The sequence below is a fragment of the Manacus candei genome, unplaced genomic scaffold (assembly GCF_025592945.1).
Source record: "Manacus candei isolate 608988 ecotype Guabito, Panama unplaced genomic scaffold, ASM2559294v1 h1tg000015l, whole genome shotgun sequence".
Classification (NCBI taxonomy): Eukaryota; Metazoa; Chordata; class Aves; order Passeriformes; family Pipridae; genus Manacus; species Manacus candei.
This window is the reverse complement of record NW_026138063.1, coordinates 861,244-874,652: the sequence shown is the minus strand read 5'-3', so window position 1 is coordinate 874,652 and position 13,409 is coordinate 861,244. Positions and strand designations below refer to the sequence as shown.

The 13,409-nt window shown below is 48.0% G+C and overlaps 1 long non-coding RNA gene across 1 annotated transcript in view; it reads right to left on the bottom strand.

Moving 5' to 3' along the window:
• The window catches only part of LOC127468658 (uncharacterized), a 70,148-nt gene that overhangs the window by 7,474 nt on the left and 49,265 nt on the right, over positions 1-13,409 (bottom strand). Inside the window, exon 3 of the long non-coding RNA XR_007903635.1 lies at positions 9,907-10,005. This is a non-coding gene — a long non-coding RNA (uncharacterized LOC127468658). The remainder of the gene's footprint in view (positions 1-9,906; positions 10,006-13,409) is intronic.

Below are 13,409 nucleotides of genomic sequence, written 5' to 3'. Positions count from 1 at the left end.
GTTACAGGACATTCTATACCCACAGGAAAGGGAGAAGGTAACGATAAGGAACACCTTTCTTTCCAGTCTTTCCAGTCTCACTCATCTCAGTCCTGCAGGACCTTGCTTTTATAAACCCCACACCAATAATTCTTTCCCACCACATTTCAATTAATCTCACAGTCTTCAACAAATTAGAGCATCAGTTTGCAGCCCCTCTGCTCCTACACAGGTGGTGTCTGTTTAAGCCTGAACTGCTCCAAATCTGGTCATTCACCTTGTTTTCATAAAACACAGTTGTGGTTCTTTTTTTCCTTGGCAGAAAGCTCGATAAGAGTATGGCCTTAATCCATTAAAAGCATTAAATCACATTTCCAAGTGGTGAGCCTTCGGCTCCATCCCTGCCATGGGAATCTCATTCATGTGGTAACACATGTCTTGTTGGCAGCCCTCACCCTGCTTGGATAGGCCAGTGGAGCCAAGGACAGGACAATGTCCCCATCCTGGCTGTGTCACTGGGAGCCAAGGACGGGACAATGTCCCCATCCTGATTGTTTTGGTGGGAGCCAAGGACAGGGAAAGCTCCCCATCCTTCCTCTGTGGTGTGTGAGGGAAATGTGGCCCCAGGTCACAGCAGGGTGTTACCCCCAGCACAGACAGCAGGCAGAGGGACCCTGATTTGGGGAGATAACCAAGGACAGGTTACTGTTCTCAGCCCTGCACTGAGCCCAGCTGGGGAGGGCACAGAGCTGAGCTGTGCCCAGAGCTGAGGGTGTGCCCAGAGCAGCAGCACCTCCATGCAGCCCATGGCTGTTGGGAAACACGAGTGTTCACAGCTGACCTGCCACTGACAAAGAGTCAGGGTCCCTTTACCCGAGCCACTGGTCTCCATTGTCCCTCTCCCTCCTGAAGGGAACAGATGTTTCCCTCATTTATGCAGAGGGAGGACAGGCAGATAATGAATCCCAGAATGAGTTGTTCCTTCAGAAGCTCCTGGTAACCACAGGGAATGCCAGGCTGGCTGTTCCCAAAACATACCCAGCTTTGCCCAGGACTCAGGCACAGGACAGCAAATGGGAGGCAGCCACTGCTCACACATAAAAGCTTCTGTCAGGGCAGAAGAAAAGCTCAGCATGGTTTTAGTTCTGTATTTAAAAAATACAGTAGGAAAAGCTCTTCACAAATCTAAACAGAGGCAGCTGAGCTGGCAGCTATACCAGCCCCACATGAACAAGCACAAAGTAGGGACCTTTCAAATCCACTAGGAGAAAGATTACAAGATATTACTTTAAAAAGATCCATTTCCCCACCAGGCCATGAACCATCATTTCACTCAGACATGCTTCACATTTTGTCCATTCCTGTTTTCTGTGGAGAAGTGAAAAGCCTGTTCAGAGAAACCAGAATGGAATGGAATAGATTTAAATGTGCCTTTGTGATAAACACTATTAAAGACTGTTTACTTAATAGAGAATAAAATTAGAAATGGAGTCCTTTTAAAAATATAATAACGTGTAAAGTAGAGATAGTTGCTATGATTCTTAAAAAACTCAGGCATTATTTCACACATCTCAACACCTATTAAGGGTAAGACAGAGAGCACGAGTGTCCTGCCTTGGAGATTTGTTTATTTATTAAGCCTTAGCAGACACTGTGTCTTACAGGGAAATGGATGAGATGGAACAAAACATGACTGGAGTGAGAATGTCCAAGACATGGAAAAACAAGCAAAGAACAGGCAGTTCCAACTTGTGTATTCCCAGGCCAAACCCCAGTCAGTGAAAATGAACAGATGACTTAATCACTTTAACAAATAAGGGTTCTGTTTGGATGTCCTCAGTTGGAGAGAAAGTCCCTGCCCGGCTCCTTGCCGTGCCCTCTGCCCCGGGGGCTGCAGTCGGGGCTCTCAGGGCAGCAGGACGAGGTCCAGCAGCAGTTGCAGGGCACCAGCACAGTCCATGGTGCATCCCTTCCCCAGCACAGGGATCCCTCCTTGAGTGGCCCTGTGGTGGTCCCAGCTCCATGGAGTGTTGTCCCCAGGCTGCAGGAGATGCTGTTCCTGCATCACCCAAATCTAAGTCATATGTTGGGCAAGTCTTCCAAGTCCAGACAGGGCCTGAGCTAGAGGAGCAGCCTTTCTCCTGGCACCATTGTGGCACCAAGTGCCCTCAGGTTCCTTGTGCTGGAGGAAGCACTGACCTGTCAGCAGGCAGAGGTGTGCCTGCCCTCAGCCAGCAGTGCTGCTCACTGGCAGGTCTGGGCCAGTCCCCCCCGCCTGCTCCTCAGGGGAGGTCTGTGCTGGGAATGCCGGGATGGACAGAGCAGAGCTGGGCACAGCCAACGGGCCTGGCAGTGCCCTCACCTCATGGCACAGTGATCAGGGGCAGAGCTTTATGGAGCTACAGCAGGAATCCCACTGGAGCAGCTTCAGAGAATGGTTTTGCCACTGCCTGTTCCTTGCTAGCAAGGAAAAAGGGAACAGCTCCCTTCCTTCCTTCCCTTGCTCCAGGACTCTCTGGCTTGCCCGGTGCCCAGCCAGCAGCACACCCTGTCAGTGCCAGAGCAGACACTGCTCAGCTTCCTGCCCCAGGGATGACAGGCTGGGCTGAGCTGGGCTGGCATGGACCTGCTGTGCTGCACCAGGGACAGACAGCCCAGACACCAATCCAAGGCCTCTGAATCCTTTGTTTCTTCTGCATTCAAATTCTCGAGGTAGATAAAGAGCAGAAGAAGTTCATGACTTACATTCCTAGACTGATAAGCTTGTTTCCAATTAACTTGGACAAGCCTCCAGCTGAAACTGTAGTGTGACTAAAACTTTGAAGGTGGAAAAAGTATGGAAGTGTTTGACCTTGGCCATTGCTTATCCTAGTAGCAACAGAAGAACTAAATTCACTTTTTCTTTTTTTCACCTTATTTTAGTCAAAAAAGAGCCTTGCAGCAGAAGAAATGTGAAAAGCAAATGAAGAAGAGAAAGTTAGATTTCCCTGTCCTTGAGGAGATAAGATTCAGCAAAACCAAAGTGACCTTGGTCAAACTATTTGATAATAAATGGGTGAGTCTTTCTCCCCAGCCTCCCTGGAAATTTAAAACTCATTCCTAACAGCATTTTTCACCTTCTACCAAAAACTGCCCAAGCTGAATTCATAGAGGTTTTTCCTGCAACTGACTGATCTCACCTGGAGACAGATGATAAAATAGAGTCCATCAGAGAGTCCAAAAACCACCTTCCTAATCAGGCTAAATTACTGCTGACCCAATCCCATTTCACTCTGCCTGCATAAAATAGAGCTGCAGCAAAGACACCCCGTGTGATAATTGCTATTGGACATTAATTATTAGCTATTTCCATTTACAGACCAGAATAATATATACATGTTAGCTTGCCAATCATATTACTTCAGATTTAAGGCTAGGGACTGAGGCAGAAAAATGTAAAAAACACTTCAAAGAGTGATTGTTATACAGTGGCAAGCATTCATCCAACAGCAATTAAATTCCTTGCACAAACACAGTTTGTAAGAGATAAACTGGTTTAAACAGATCCCAGGAGCAACACAAGTATGATTTGCAAACACATCAACTGCCTCTGTTTTTCTCACGTTGCCTTTGACTCCTGAGCTGCCTCGTGCACACTGTCCTTGTCTGTTCCAGCCTTCCACCCTTCATTCCTGCTCCATATTCCTGGAGTTGATGCCTCCCCCTGCAAAGACAGGAATGGGGCTCTCCTGGTGTCCCCTTTGCCTGCCCAGCAATCCATGACCATCCCTGGCAGTTCTGGAGTCCTGTGATCTCCTGAAAAGCACCCCCCAGGAAACCCTCACCCAAACTGCCTGTGCACAGATTCCTGTCTCCAGCAGAACCCCAGGTTTGGTTCTTGGACCTTCCTGCTCCCTCCATTCACCAAGGCTGCTGCAAGAGCTGTGATCCTTCACAGGGAGCTCTAAGTACAAGCACTGACAGTGACAGTTCTCCTTACAGATTGGGGTATCTTTCATATAAGAATTCAAGGAGCAAACAAGTGAAAGGCTGTTTGGATGAATCACTGGAGTGCAGCACCCTGAGATTTACATTTCAGACTCTACTTAAGGCATAATTCCTCTGGTATTCACTGCAGTATTTCAGCTGTGATGAACACATGTGGAATTAATAAGAAACACAACACACTGTAACAAGAGTCCCACTGCTGTCAATGCAACTCAGGAGAGTCAATAGAGAACAGTTATTTATAAAACCACTAAATCATCATGAGACTATTCAAGAGCCTGTCACAGAGAAATCTGCACAGTTTAGCCCTGGACTTGGAGTTCATAAGAATCCTCAGGCAAAGCCAAACAAACCTGGCTGTTAGCTGGGAGGTGTGGAACAGCCTGGGCTGACTCCCAGGGCCAGCACTGGGCCGGCATGAACCCGATCTCCTGGTCAGGCTTGGGCTCAGCAAAGGACCCTGAGAGCTGCGTGAAGGGGGTCTGCTCCAGAGAGAGAGCTGAAGGAGCCAAGTGTGGGACAGCCAACCACCAGACTGTCTCTGCCTGTTCTAGAACCCTTTCTCTGGGAGAAATGCCTGGGAACCATATTTTCCCGCCTACCCAGAAACCACGTCCATAGCATTTGTACTTTCAGATACCTACACAGACAGAGGATGTGTGTATATGCACAGGAACAGCTCACCCAGGGGATTTGCTGAGGGTGATGTTACCACAAAGGAAATTATAGATATCTAATTATGTAAAAAAAAAATGTAGTGTTTGACTCAGGTGACCACTCATCATGAGTGATCAATATAATCAAAATTATTATGCCAAGTAATTGGACCTGGGGCCACCAGCACAGCCCAGGAGCCCTGGCTCCAGAGCAGGAGGAGGTGATGAGTCCTTTGGGCAGGAGAAGGTCAGAGGGTGCTGAGGTTGGCCCCATACAGTCACTGCTGGAAAGATCTGAAGGTACAAAACCTTATGCAAGTCAACAAGTCATCTTCAACAGGACTTGGGTGTCTGGCTGGAGTGGGCACAAGGGCTTCTTCTTTTAGGAACCATTGCCCAGAGAAGCTGTGGCTGCCCCAGCCCTGGAAGTGTCCAAGGCCAGGTTGGACGGGGCTTGGAGCAGCCTGGGCTGGTGGAAGGTGTCCCTGCCCATGGCAGGGGGTGGAACTGGATGGGCTTTGAGATCCATTCCAACCCAAACCAGTCTGGGATTGTAAGAGAAAATAAGAGCATGAGAGAATGACTGTGACCATTTAATGTTAAAATATGCAAGTCTGTTCTATGTGTTATCGACAGAGACATTTTTGTATATCAAAAAGCAGCAAACCAGCCCTTTGATAGGAACTGGAACCACAAGAGCAGTAACAGAATTTCAGAGCAGAAGTGAGCTTGAAGGCTCAGAGATGTGTTTGTAAGGAGAACAGAGGAACTGCCATCAGTAAAGAGGCACAGATGTGAGCATTTGAACTGACAAACTCACTCCAAATTTGCAGTACTGATCAAAGGGTTGACATGGAAAAACATCTCTGAATTTCTTCTCCCCTGTAAATTAGCAAGCATCCCTCATTCAGTTGTACTTGATTGTTTGTGGGAAATGCCCTTTATAGCAAATAGGAAGAACACAATAAAGCTGCCAGAATAACACTGCCTGTCATCTCTTACCTTCCCCAAGGCTGTCAAAAATGGAAGTGTTTAGCATACATAGACCATTGGAGCATATTAAAACCTGAATTTCAGTTTATCTACAGACCTTGCTCTTTAAAGAGGTAGCTGAGAGCCCCTTGCACTTTGGGCAAAGCCTCCAGGAGCATATTGAAACAAACCTCTACACCACCCTTTAGGAATTCCATCTGCTCCAACTCAGGTCACAAAAGAACCTTATTTTCCTTGTGTCTAGAGAGAGTTCAGCACAGGGTCAAAGGAGAAATGGTTAGAAATATTAAAAATGGAGAGGAAATAAAAAAGGAAAAAAAATCTCAGGAGAGCAGATCCTAGAAATACTGAAGTTTAAAGCCTGAGAATTGGCAAGTGGACAAGGAACATAGTGCAGAGAGACATGGGGATTGCAAGGAATTGGCAGGCAGACAGCATGGGAGATGCCAAATGAGAGCTCTCAAAGAGTGAAATGAGTCACAACTTAAAGAAGGAGATCTAAGAAAGAAAATCCAGCACAAGGGAGAGGGAGAGAAAGGAGACACGATCCAGGACTTGCAGCTTCAAAATGTTGGACAGAAATAACTGAAAAACCCAATTCTCCAGATTCAATCTGGGGTGTGACAGAGAAAGGCAACAGCCCAGATGATGGGGCACACAGAGAAAGCACTTGCAGGGAACCGGGATAAAGCCACGGTCCAGAAAAGCAGTGGAATGTAAGTGCGGAATCGCTCCCGGGCAGGGAGCTGCAGGTTTCTGTGAGCATTTCTCTCCCTTATCTCCAGGCTTTGCTATGCAAAGTGAGCCAGGAGGGCAAATTTAACAGGAACTCATTCCTTTGTAAAAGTCTCTTGGCTTCCCTGGAGATTTCAGACAAACCTGCAAGTTTAGGCTCCATATGAAAGTTGTGCTGCACTCTCGGCTAGTCACGGCTTTATTTCTGTCTCTACCTGCTTGCCGTGGTAAGGAATAAAGCCTTGCCTGGTGAGAAAGGGCAGAGTCCTTGTTTCAAGAGAGATTTAAATATGAAAGGATGTGCCACTTGTTTTGCAATCTGCAGCATCTGCTCTTTAGCTCTGACCTGGGCACACAGGCAGCACACAGTGCTCTCTGCTGTCAGCTCATCCGAAATCTGGAGCAACTGCTGGTGAGCTCTCCTTCCCTCTTTTGGGCTCTGACCTCTGATCAGTAAGCTGAAATTGCTAAACAAGGATACGTGCTGAATCTTTACCCCGAAATAATTTATGCACTCTCTTTATTATTTGTGCTTACTAATCCTGATTTAGCACAGTTAACAAGCAGTCGTAGTCTCAGATCCAGGCGCACACACACATGTCCAACACAAACCACTCAGTTATAATTCCAGCAGCTTCACTACCTTCTCCCTTCACAGCCATTTTCCCTTTTGGTAGAAAGGTGTTTTTTTACCACCGCCATCTGACATACAAGTGCACTTTGAATCCCTCTCTAAGCAGCGATTGGGGTCGATGAGAGTGGTGGGGGGGTGTGGAGGAGGCGGGTGGGGGCTCTGGGCTCCCAAAGCCTCTCACCTCGCTGAGCTCACGGCCCGTGGGACAGAGCAGGGACAGCCAGACCCAGTGGGTGGGTGTGAGACTGCTCAGACTTTCCAGAGGTGACACCTTAGAGCTGCTGAGGACCAGGAGCATGTGAGCGAGGAGCTCTGCCCCCACCCCGACTGCTCAGAGCCAGTCCCACAGCAGAGCACAAACGGGGTTTGACCAGCTGTGGGGTCCAGCACATTCACCTGAGCCTCGGCACCTGTCCAGCCTTAAAACTGATCCAGTGGGGGATCCCCACCCCCAGTTTCTGGCAATGTCCAGAGTCATTTCCCCACTGGTGTGGTTTTGTTAAGTACTACAGAGCAGTACCATGGAACTTGCCCAAAACCCAAACCAAAGTGACTCCTGATCCTGTGCCATACTGGTGAGCTGGGATGGATTTGGGACATCCAGCACCAAACACCTCAGCGGGAGGGAAGCACAGGGCCCTCCAGATCCCAACCACAGTTTTGGGAATGGCAAAACCTCAGGGATTTTTATTGCTTTTGCTAAAAATTAAATAAAGGCAGCAAAGCTCTTAAAAGAACAGAAAGCTCATGGCAGAGTGTGGCCTCACATGTTTATCCCGTGTCTCCAGAACTACTCGGAGCATTTGTCATGTGGAAAAGCAAGCCAAGCAGCTATTTTTAAACTCCTTTTATTCAACACATATGGGCTGAATTCTGTTAGAAATAACGACCTTCTGATGTAGTTATTGCAATTGCCACTAGACAGAGCTGTTCATCTGATTTCTAACCTCAGCAGTATTTATGTGCTAGAAATCCAGGAGGAGTTTGTATTACAGACTCCCTCAGAAAAGTGGCACATGCCTGTAACAACTGCCTGGCGTGAGCAGCCAGGGTGTAGCTCTTGCAGGACACTATAAATAATCTCCTCACTGGAGCTGAGGGCAGCATCTGCCTACCATGAATTCCCTGATCCCTCACCAAGAGCGAGTGATAAAGAGATGACAGATGAGAAAAAAACCTGTTTTTTCTTAGTTAAACTGCAGTATATGTGTTGGACTTGAAAATAAGGAATACATCTGGAGATCTAAAAGTGCTGTGGCAAATCCCTGACTGTGAAGTTACTGTCAAACACATTTTGCCAGAATTTGGGAAAGGTGCAAACAATGGTACCTTTGGAAAACAGAGAAGTTTTCCTTCTGGGCAGGGAACTTGCATTCAGACAGTCAGTAAGGGAGTGCCAGAGGACTGGACTCAATGATTAGGACAGTGCAGGCTGTTAAGATACAATATTGCAGTTAATCACCAGGCAATGCTCCATCTGACCCTGATTGCTGCAGCACGGGTGGGGCCTCCTGCCAGTCCCTCCCACCAGGTAATGCAGAAATCACCCTGCAAATGAAGTGCTTGGGGACATCCATGGGGTTGTGCCAGTTGGTAGCATCCAATTATCTGCTCTTTTCTGAGAAATTGAGGGTAAACCACATTTTCTTTAAAGACAAGCAAGCCTTCCTTTTGCGAGGAAGCAGAGAGAGATCAGCATCAGTGCTGGTTCTCCCAGGCTCACACCCTGATTTGCATCACAGGCAACCCAGAGCAGGAATTTCTGGAATTTCTGCAGCTGTATCTGCAGCACTGATTTCACCTGGTGATTGGAGTTAAGCAGCTGTGAAGGCCCAGGCAGCTCCAGGCCAGAGTCCCCCCTCAGAGCAGGGCTGTGAGTGTTTCCCAGGGGGTCAGTCGTGTCCCTGCTGCTCTCGGGTGTGGGGGTTCAGGTGCTGTTTCTGCATCAGGCTCAGTGAGTGCTGGGGCAGGAAGTGCCCCTGTGGGCAGGGACCCTCTCAGGATGTGCAAGGGCCCCAGAAGGACTTAGCATCACACCTCAGCACCTTAATTAATACCTTTGGTACTTCAGAACATACCTGTAAAACCTTTGGCTCTTTTTCTCACTCCCTCAGCTCACTGGCTGCCCCATTTGTTTTCTGTCAGTCCTTGCCCTGTTCCTGGGGTGGTTTCCCTGCAGAGCTGCAGGGCTCTCCCCAGCTCCCCCCCTGCCACCCTGCCTCGTGCTCAGCAGTCAGGAGAGGTGAGAGAAGAGTCCCTGGCCTGACTGGGGGCTCCAGTTCCCCTTGAACAGTGCCACAGGCACTGAATGCACAGTTTGGCTCTGCTCTCAGCATTATTCCTCCCCCAAACACCACCAAGCCCCGAGGCTGAGCCATGTCCAGCCCGTTGTGCGGGTGCAGGGATGGGATCAGGATCGGGATCAGGAGAGAGGAGTGGGTTGGGAGCAGGTGGCAGTTCCTGCTCTCTGCTCCACCCCCTGCCTGGGGCAAAGTGCAGGGCCACAGCCCAGCCAGTAGCACATTAAACCAGAGTAACTTCGTAGTTGCAATTTCCAGCACTAATTATTTCTGTAAAGCTTCTGAACCCAGTGGCACCTGTTGCACCTATTGCCTCCTTACCTCTTGCAGAATTTTTAGCTGGGAGAATTAAGAGATGGGTCATATCCACGTGGAGATTAAAAAAGGAAATTATGATCCCTTTGTCAGTTCCTCTGATGATCTCTGGACATTGGCAAAGGGTTAGTCAGGGTTTGAAGGCGTGTAAGGCAGAAAGAAACATCAGCAGGTGTGTAGGAAGCACTGCAAGAAAGATTCAGGCCTGGATACACGGCCCAGATATTGGGTCCCCAAGTTCTGCTTTATTCCAGCTCATTCTCCCTCTGGACAGCTCAGTGGAACAATGTCAGGAATTTAACATTACCTGGTATGCCTAGGACTTCTTTCCTGAAGCACAGTTCTGCTGTGGGGCTTCAGTGAGGATACGAACTCCCGAGCCTTGGATTTCAGTCACAAGGATGCACTAGAAAAGCACAAGAGGATTATTAAATTAAATTATTAAAATTAAATTATTAAATTATTAAAAATTCCTAACTCTCAGTTCTAAGCACTATGGTGACAATCCGGCTGCATAAAACCCTTGCAAGTGGTTTAGAAAGTTACACATTCACATTCCAGTGAGTGATGCCTTTTTTTGCATAGAGATTATATGTGTATTTGAGGAAATCTCAATCATAGCAACAAAATTTCATCTGCAATATAAATATCTGTTGTACTGTAACCTTGGAGGAAGCTCTGCATTTCATAGGGGTCAGGGATTGCTGAGATAATGATGTAGCACAAAGAGTAAATCTTCGAAGTCTGTCAGCTAATTGCACAAATGACTCTTTTGATACAGAATACACAAAAAACTGAAGATGAGAATTTTCCAACCCCTTCTGTGTCCGAGCACATTTTCCAGAGTTAAGGATTGAGCACAGATCTGAATGGGGCATTTGGGCTGTCCTTAAATTCGGTGCTCTTCTGCCCGCCAGATTACGGGACCAGAATCCAACCAGTCACTTCTACACTTTAAAACTGTTGGGTAATTCTTAAAGATAAAACATTTATTTGTGACAATACAAAATTCAGCTACAGCTACATCCACTGCCAGGCTCCTGCTTTCCCCCAGTGTGTGCTCTTGCCCCCCCTGAGTTCTTCCCCCATTTTTGTCCCTTCCTATCTGCCATGATATCTTGTTGACTCTACTTTAGAGTCACTGAGACCAGATCAGTTGGAAACATTTAGCAGTCCATGAACTGAGTTCTTGTCAAACCAGCCTCTGTTTTTTACATTTTTTACATTTACATTTGCAAATGTGTTTTTTCAGCAAACACAACATTTCTTGGGCAAGACATGATGTAAATATTGGCTGACAGTGTCCTAGCAGCAAAGCTGTGCAGATACTGGCCACATGAAGAAGTCTGCTGTATCTGGGCTAATAAAAGCAGAATATTGTTCCTTTTCCAGTCCCCATGCAAGGGCCATATTGCAAGAATAATGCTCCTCTGCAGCCAGGGAAATCACACCAGTACTGTTGGCCAGGGTTGGAACAGCACTTTTGATGTCATGAGAACTAATTTCATAATGGTCCCTGATATGGGAACATGAAGCTCAAGTCTGAGAAATAGATTCAAGAATATGCTTTGTTTTGGGAAAGTGACACCTCTGACTTTAAAAAAGAGAAATTCATGGATTCTTGAGTTGATCAGCATAAAAAACCTTTGGAGTAAAGTCAAGTTCAGATTCGGGTGAAGCCGATGAAGTGCTAGAGCTCTAAAGGCTGGCCATGTCCTGGTTCTCAAGATGTTGGAGGGTGGCACTCTGGGGAGCTCAGCAGTGTTTTGGGAACACCCACTCGCTTTGGCCAAAGGGCCTGGAGGTCACTCAGCTCCAGGTCAGCCCGTGACTCTTCTCCCTGCAGAACCGACACCGGGTGGTCGCTGGGCTCAGAGATGGGGGCACCCGGTGCCCGAGCTGGGCCGAGTTAATCCACAGCTCAGTCGCAGCTCCTCATTTCTGTCACTGTTTTCGGAAAGTTTTCCGTGCATCTGCTTCTCCATCCCACCACAGAGTGGCAGTGCAGCAGTTGCCATCTGCCCCGGCCCGGGGGTGAAGGACTGGTGACAGCCAGGTCTGGGCTGCACTGGGTCACCACAACTACCCTCTGCTCGCTCCGTAACACCCCCGCACAGGGTTCGCTTCTTTGCACTTGCAGGAGCCATTTGGGGGGGAGTTTCCTGCTTCATGTCTACTGACAGTCTAAAGCCTTTCCTTCTGCCCTCGTGCAGGACCCGCTACATAAACCACAAGGAGCACAGGTTGGGTTCTGGAACAGTGGAACTGGGTTAGACTCCCTTCTCCCAGAACAAACCCTGTGCTGGCAGGGCTGTCCAAGGCTGTGTTCAGCTGGCAAGGGCTGCCAGCTGGAATCACCTCAAAGTGATGGGGAAAAAAGTGATCTCTGAACTAATCAAACCCTCGATACCTTTGTCCTTATTCATCTCCAGTTTCAAGGCTGCGAGGAGCCGCCTGCCGAGAAGAGCTGGCCAGCAGTCCCGGATTTATTGGCCGTTTTGAGCCAATGGTACATCCATTGGGAATTCACCCTCTTCCAGCTATCTTCACACAGGCCAGCCCCCCCGACCTGCATCCAAACATGTTCTATTGCCACAGCCAGGATTATCTCTTTGGCTTGGCCCACGCACTCCTCTGTTGCCTCCCTTACCCCGATAGCTGAGACAGAGCTGGCTCCAGCAGTGCTGCTGCCCCAGCCAGCTGGCAAACCTCCTCCCTACCAGCCTGCACTTATCATCTCCCTCTCGTCCAAGAACTGGTTTGGGATGATTTGTTGCCACTGAAGTGCTGCTGCTCCCAGCAGCTGCCTGTCCTGTCTGGCAGCTGGAGCCAGCTCTCCTCGAAGTGTGGTGCTGGCAGGGCTTGGCTCGGGGACCCCAACCAGGCACAAGCCATGCTCCCAGACCCAGTCCCTCTGCAGTCACTGGGAAATAGCCCCCAACTGCTGGGGGGGAAGCAGTGGAGTGAGAACTAAAGGAACTAACAAGGAAATGGAGTAAAGAGACAGAAAGGAGAAGCCAGACACTCTTGGGAAACTCTTTTTACAGAAAATGCTCTAAAATTAGTGTGAAATAGAGAGAATGAAGGGACCAACGGAGCTCATCGACAAAAATGCCATACATCTCATGCCACATCACATCCTTCTCGTGGGTGAGCTTGTTCTGAACAATACGAGCTCATCTTCGAATTCGTCCGGAGAGGTCAGGCCAGGAGATGAGAAGGGGAAGGAAAGCTTTGGGGAAGCTCTGAGCTGGCATGAAGAGCTCTGAGCTGGCTGTCACTCATTATGCTTCAAAGCTATTGGTGTTCACTTAGTTTTTAATTGGAATGAGAAAAGCAATATTGTTTTTGCTTGCTATTGCTTTGTTACACTTGCCATCTCACTTGATTCATGGTAATCCTTTTACCACAGCCATCTGCCTATTTGCAGGCAATTACTTGGCCGTGCTGAGCCCCTCTGGTTGCAGGAGAACATTAATCTGCACCATCTCTCCTGCTTCCCATCCACCCCAGCAGTGTGTGCCCTTCCCCTGTCACTGCTGAACAGTTCCCAAAGTGGACTGAAGCTCAGGACCTACTGGACACAGCTTTGCTTTTGGTGTATCAAGAATGCTTTATCCTTCCATTTTCAGGGACTAAGCAGATCCTGGGATATATTATTCTGATATTTTATTATTCTGATTTTTCTGTAAATGCACATTGTTTTGCTTGAATTGTTTTTTTCCATATCATTACAGAGCAAGATGAAATTTCCAGAGCTTGAAGATAAAACGAATAGTGCTCTGGATATTTGAACTCATTCACTGTCCA